This window comes from Nansenia antarctica (assembly GCF_963989245.1).
Source record: "Nansenia antarctica genome assembly, chromosome: 3".
NCBI lineage: Eukaryota > Metazoa > Chordata > Actinopteri > Argentiniformes > Microstomatidae > Nansenia > Nansenia antarctica.
Window position 1 is genome coordinate 11648461 of NC_137688.1, and position 7500 is coordinate 11655960.

Sequence of the window (7500 nt, forward strand, 5' to 3'; positions counted from 1 at the left end):
TGTGGGTGTGTGGGGGGGTGGGGGTGGGGGGGGGGGGCGTGTAGCTGCAACAGAGGTGTTGGCCCGTGGAGGTGTGTGTGCGTGAGATCGTACGTCTGGTGTCTCTGTGTGTCTGGTGCCGCTCAGTGCGCCGGGAGGCACATCTGTCTGTAGAACCCCCTGGCTGATCTGATCTACAGGATGTAGGACATGTGGACTCACAAAGCACCGTGGAAATGGATTCTGTAGCGAAGCCCACCTTTCACGCCGCGGTCGACGCACCGAGCGTAGTATGTATTATCATGTCTCCCCCCCCCCCCCCCCCCAGCAGCTGTGCTAGCAAAGCAGTCTCCACAAGACGGCTGCCGTCTTTCCCATGATGAGCCGGTTATGATATTATAGAAAAAACATCTGTCTGTCTGTCGTCTATCTGTCCGTCGGGCTCTCGTCTCGTCTCGACGAGCCTGTCGGCTGACAGGTAGGGATGGTTTCTCTTAAGCTTGGAGTTTCAGTCTGAGAGGCCGAGGGGAAGTGTTCCTCATCGTTGGCCGAGTGTTACCTCAGTTGCGTCGAGTGTTACCTCAGATGCCCCCCTGCCCCCCCCCCCCCCCCCCCCAGACCAGCCACTGTGCCCCATCCTGAGCTCTTTGTGTTAAGCCGTACATTAATTACCTCTGCTATGAGGGTAGCCACCCTTGAACGCGAGGACTTTACACATTGTGACAAACCGGAGTATCCCCGCAGTGTCATCAGATCACCTCGCCACTTTCAATTAGTGCCAGTGGAAGACCCCTCCTCTCCTTTACGGCGGTAGAGGGGGGCCGCCGCCCCTCCTCCCCCCCCGCCACCCCATCCCAGAGGTCTCTGTTTTCATTATTTATTGACTAGCAGGCAGCCAACACCTTCCCCAGTCCCATACCCCCATATTCTTCTTGTGCGGACCCCTCCAGCCCAGTCCGCCACATAGGAGGAACAGTAGGGTGGGGTGTGTACTCAGCCAAGCCCCCCTCCCTCCCACCCACCCCCCACCCCCACCCCAATCTCTCTCCAGGAGTTCAACTTCATCGTTGTCATGGAAACATCCCCCCCCCCCCCCCACACACACACACACACACACACACACACACTCCTTCCCTTCCCTTCCTCAAGGCCCCTCCCCCTGCTGGGCTATTCTCTGCTCTTTCTAAATGCACTGTAATGGCCGCCGGCTGAGGGCAGAGGGACTGTTAGAGAGCGGTTAGCGGTTAGCAGTTAGCAGCCAGCGGTCTACAATACGACGCTCTGGCGACCTCTGTTCGAAAAACCCTTCCTTTCAAAAAACAACAACAACAACAACAACGTCTTTTGTTTATCTATTTATGGTAACTCATTTCGATATGTAGCCCTGTTTCTGCATAGGATGCCTGTATCAGGCTGTGATAGATTTATCTTGCGCATCTGCAGGTTCTTCGACCTGTTTTGTGTTAAGTTTGTCTCCTTTTTAGCTCTTTTAGCACGAAGGAGTTTACTTAGCTCATGGTGCTGGTCTCTGACAGTAGCAGAACACCTGGTTTTTCGCATACTGTCTCCCTTTGCACGCTCACACGCTCACACAAGCACTCATCCACACACCCCTCGCTTGCACACAGACACACTCATTCACACGCGCTCTTGCATGGCTACACACACACACACACACATACTTACAGTACACAGAGGCACTCTGGCCCCTACATGCTCTCTCTCACACACACACACACACACACACACACACACACTACACCACACACACTACACACAAACACACACACACACACACACACTACACACACACACACACACACACACACACTACACACAAACACACACACACACACACACACACACTACACCACACACACTACACACAAACACACACACACATACGCACGCGCACACACACACACACACACACACACACACTACACACACACACACACACACACACACACACACACACACACACACACATACACACACACACAGGCTCTTGCTTACTCGCACTGGCAGTATCACAGTCATGGTAACATTGAGAGAGAGAGAGTGAAAGACAGAGAGGGAGGGGGTGTAGAGTGATAGTCAGGAAGAGAACCTACAGGGATATCTCAAGCACTCAGTTAAAAGCCTCGACCCTCCAGCCATGGCCTCGACATAAACAACCAGGTAGACCTACACCAACCCGCATGGACTACAAGTCAACGGCCCTGGCTGGGGCTAGTCATACGCTGTGACTGAGTTTGACTTGATTGTGTCTCCATGACACATAGAGAAGAAGCAGATAAAGAGGTTTGCTTTGGTTCCACGCATGGATGAATGGTTTGTTCATATAAGCGGGTGAAGTGAAGTTCACAAAGTGAAGAATTTAGTCTGCTAGCCACTAAAGGCGGCTACACACTAGACGATTTTAACCCCGATTTACCAGTTTTTGCGGTCGGCGACAAAATCCACCCGTCGTTGCAAACCCGGGGACGCGCCGTCTCCGACGCTCGTTTAGTGTGACAGGCTCAGAGACGCAATCGGAGGACCGCCGATCCCGTCGGAGGGGCCGTCGCAGGGCTCCAGATCTTTTCAAACATGTTTCATTTTATCGGCCGACGGAATCTACATTCTGCTAGTCTATTTATTTACAAAAGGCACTTCTCAACTCCATCTCCAGATGTCCATGTGTCTACCAAGGAACAGTCGAAACAAACATAGTCTGTTTTGTTTTGTTTGTTTGTTTCGTATTTATTCTGGAAAACCGCTATTTAAAATGGATTGAACTCAACCCACTGTTGCAAGTTAGAATTTGTTTTTCCACGGACCAGTTTTCGGTCGGACCGGAGTTTCCTGTCCCTCAGTGAAAACAGTCCGCGAATGCTATGCTATTGTTGTGCTATGTTGAATGGTGTACTAGTTTTCACTGAATAAATCGCGATTTCTTTCAAAGAAGGTAGCCGGTGTGTTTATGTCCATGTCAAGGAATCGTCCTGACCAAGTGAAGAATCTTGTAGTCTGTGAGCCCCCGTCGTTAACATCCTGTAGTCTGTGCTGTGCTGCGACGTCTGCGCGCCGCTGCGACACGGACACCAGCACGACGGTCGTTTAGTGTGAGAGGCTCAGCGATGTTACAACTTGAAAAGTCGTCTAGTGTGTAGCCACCTTAAGTCACTACACTGCTAGGCCGCTCAGAGTAGCCAAGGACTGTTTCCCTGTTAGGAGGCTGAGACCCTCTCTCTCTCTCTCTCTCTCTTTCTCTCTCTCTGTCTTTTGACTACACCCTCTCCATCCCTCCTACAACTAGCCTGTGTAGTGGACTGGTCTACCTCCCTCCTAAAGGCCTCTTCATCCCCACTACCCCCCTGTACAGTTTCTCTACTGTAAAAAAACAACAACATAATTCTTCCTTTGACTGCCAATGGCCCCTGGTCCTAGCATAGATGTGTTTTCTTATGATGACTGATGCATAGATGATTCACTTACATAGACAAAATTTATTTGTTGTAAGTCGCTTTGGGTAACGGCTTCTGCTAAATGTCTCAAATGTAATGTAATGTAAGCAGGGCTGTGTGGTAGACCTGTCTATCTCTCCATCCACCCCTCTCTCCATCCATCCCTCCTTCAGCAGCCCTGTGTGGTAGGGTGGTCTATCTCTCCATCCACCCCTCTCTCCATCCATCCCTCCTTCAGCAGCCCTGTGTGGTAGACCTGTCTATCTCTCCATCCACCCCTCTCTCCATCCATCCCTCCTTCAGCAGCCCTGTGTGGTAGGGTGGTCTATCTCTCCATCCATCCCTCCTTCAACAGCCCTGTGTGGTAGGGTGGTCTATCTCTCCATCCATCCCTCTCTCCATCCATCCCTCCTTCAGCAGGCTGTGTGGTAGGGTGGTCTATCTCTCCATCCATCCCTCCTTCCATCCCTCCTTCAGCAGGTCTGTGTGGTAGGTAGGGTGGTCTGTCTGTCTGTCCGTCCATTCATCCCTCCTTCAGCAGCCCTGTGTGGTAGGTAGGGTGGTCTGTCTGTCTGTCTGTCCATCCTTCCTCTAGCAGGTCTGTGTGGTAGGTAGGGTGGTCTGTCTGTCTGTCTGTCCATCCTTCCTCTAGCAGGTCTGTGAGGTAGGGTGGTCTGTCTGTCTGTCTGTCTGTCCATCCCTCCTCTAGCAGGTCTGTGTGGTAGGTAGGGTGGTCTGTCTGTCTGTCTGTCTGTCTGTCTGTCTGTCCCTCCTTCAGCAGGTCTGTGTGGTAGGTAGGGTGGTCTGTCTGTCTGTCTGTCTGTCCATCCCTCCTCTAGCAGGTCTGTGTGGTAGGTAGGGTGGTCTGTCTGTCTGTCTGTCTGTCCATCCATCCCTCCTTCAGCAGGCTGTGTGGTAGGTAGGGTGGTCTGTCTGTCTGTCCATCCATCCCTCCCCTAGCAGGGCTGTGTGGTAGGTAGGGTGGTCTGTCTGTCTGTCTGTCTGTCCATCCATCCCTCCTTCAGCAGGCTGTGTGGTAGGTAGGGTGGTCTGTCTGTCTGTCCATCCATCCCTCCCCTAGCAGGGCTGTGTGGTAGGTAGGGTGGTCTGTCTGTCTGTCCATCCATCCCTCCCCTAGCAGGGCTGTGTGGTAGGTAGGGTGGTCTGTCTGTCTGTCCATCCATCCCTCCCCTAGCAGGTCTGTGTGGTAGGTAGGGTGGGCTGTCTGTCTGTCTGTCTGTCTGTCCATCCACCCCTCCTTCAGCAGGCTGTGTGGTAGGTAGGGTGGTCTGTCTCTCTGGTCCGTTGCCTCTGTACAAAAGGAAGAGCAGGCCTCCCCGTTCTTTGTGCGTCTCTTAAAGGAGCCCACCACCAGCACATGTAGGCTCAATGAGGCGTGGAGGGTTTTTGTAAAGTCTGATAAAGTGCAAAACTAAACCGCGTGGGCCTGCCGCTCACCCCTGCGTCGCGTCCTCCATTGTGGAGAGAACCAGCCGCCTCGGGTTTGTGAATGTAGGTCCGTGTGATGCTTGGTTGGTGATGAACACTGGGCTGGGGGGGGGTACTGGAGGTGGGGAGGGGGAGGCGGGGAAGGGGCGGGGGGGTGGGGGTGGTGGGGGGGGTTCTGGGGTCCAATGGGACCTGGTTGAAGATGTCATCCGGTGTTTGGAGCCGCGGCCCGTCGTGGAGGCTAGGCCCGGTTGTTGACGAGGGAAGATTGGACGGTTACCGGGGGAAGGTTTGTTTTGTTTGGAGAAGCCCGAATCTGAGTGTTTGTGTTGACGTTTTTCGGATGCTGTCAACATTTGGAGACGAGAAAATGATCTGTGTGGTATGTGTAGTGTCTAGTGTGTGTGTGTGTGTGTGTGTAGTGTGTGTGTGTGTGTGTGTGTAGTGTGTGTGTGTGTGTATGTGTAGTGTGTGTGTGTGTGTGTGTGTGTGTGTTTGTGTAGTGTAGTGTGTGTGTGTGTGTGTGTGTGTGTGTGTGTGTAGTGTAGTGTAGTGTAGTGTAGTGTGTGTGTGTGTGTGTGTGTGTGCACTGTCACTGTCACTGTCACTGTGTTTGTTGTGATATGCTCTGAGGGACTGTTGTCTCCCTCTTCTGAGTGATGTGAATGTGCATAATTTAGCAGTTTAAAGAATGCGCGACTTCGCACAACGTCGGGAAACAAAAAAAACTGCCAAAAACCCCACAATTTTACCGCCATCCTTTTTTTCTTTTCCCCGTGCCTTTCAAGTGACACTTCAAAGATTGCTCTGTGGCCCCCCCCGACTTAGCATATCCCTACACCTCTGGGATGAGCGGCAACAAATGTGCGGATGATCCGGAGATCAACTTCATTAAGACAACCAAAACAAACACGCGGACAGTGAGAGGCAGACAAAGAGGCAGGGTCTGGGGAGCGCCGTGGCCCTTGTCTAAAGCTGTTAGGGGGCCCCGTGTGGGCGGCCCGCTCTCCTGAGGCTGCTGGGGTAATTACCAGCCGGGGTGCACGTGTGGGAGTGTGTGAATTAAGGCTGTGTGTGTGTGTGCGGATACGTGTGTGTGTGTGTGTGTGTGTGTGTGTGTGTGTGTGTGAAAGCCAGGGGAGGCTGGCACTGTCTGTCGTGGCGTTTTCACTCCGTCCCTGCCAATGGACTGCCCTAACGCAAGGGGAGGGTTTCGTTGTCCTATAGTCAATCCTATCCCCTCCACCACCCCCCCATGTACACCCCCTCCCCCACCCGTCTCTAGGCCTCCCCCCCCCACCCCTCCCCTCCTCACCCTGACTAGAGACAGGGGGCTCAGAGGAGCCATCTTTGACATGTCTACTCAGGGCCCGTCGGGACAAAGACCCATTTCCTGCTCCTCCATGTGGAAAATGTCGGGAGAGGAGGAGGAGGAGGAGGAGGAGGGGAGAGAAAAAGGAGAAGGAGGGGGAGGGAGACAATTAGTGGGATCTGCTAATCACCAGGGCAACACTGATTTAATTGACATGTGAAATGTTGTTTAATCTAACAAGTCGATAGGCAATATGACAATGGGCTTGGAAGCCAACGAGAGAACTTGACAGCTGATTACTGAAGCACGGTCTTTGTGAGAGTTTTAGAGCGGGTGTGGGGTAGGGGTGGGGTGGGGGTAGGGGTGGGGTGGGGGTAGGGGTGGGGTGGGGGTAGGGGTGGGGTGGGGTGGGGGTGGGGGAGATACACAGGGGGATTAAAAACCATTATGCATTTAACCCTTTTTGACCAATAAACACGTAGCACATTCTTAGCCTCAGTCTCTCACTTGTCTGCTATGTTTGTGTGACTCCTGCTTGTAGTATACCTCTGTGTGTGTGCGCCAGTGTGTGTGTGTGTGTGTGTGTGTGTGTCTGTCTGTCTGTGTCTGTGTGTGTGTGTGTGTGTGTGTGTGTGTGTGTGTGTGTGTGTGTGTGTGTGTGTGTGTGAGTGTATGTATGTGTGTATGTGTGTGCGTGCGAGCGTGTGCGTTCACTCGGCACCTCTAGCGATCATGCTAACAATAGCGCTCCCATTGTCTGTGGCGGTACGATAGAAACAATCTGAAATCAAAGCAAGTTGGAGCAAGCTCTCAAAGCTTGTTTGAGTTGTTTGTGTGTTTCCTGTTTGTTTTTTGTTCTCTTAAACAGACGGGGGGGGGGGGGGGGGGAAACAGCTATTTTTCATTCTATTACCACAATAACATGAGCGTGATAATTCCGGGCGAAAGAAAGATTTCCCCACTCGACAAAAAACACATAAATGATGTCGGAGAGAGAGAGAGAGAGAAAATCAATAAGCTGTTTAAGGCCGTTGAAAAGCGCAGTCCAAATGTGACACTTTCGTGCTGGAGTGAAAGCGCGGCGTGTGGTTACACACTTTCTCTGGCTTCTCTGGCTCAGCCAGAAAGAAGAATAGCCATCATACTCGTCTTTTGTCATTCATCAATTTCACTCATTGAAACTTCAAAGCACATCAGTTTTTTTTTTTACATGTGCGCCAGTGTTAGCGGTCTTAGCTTACACCTAGCGACTACGCCTGTCAATCCGGTTGTTAAGTCTGACGTCAAACGTGACGTTATGCAATTTTCGGG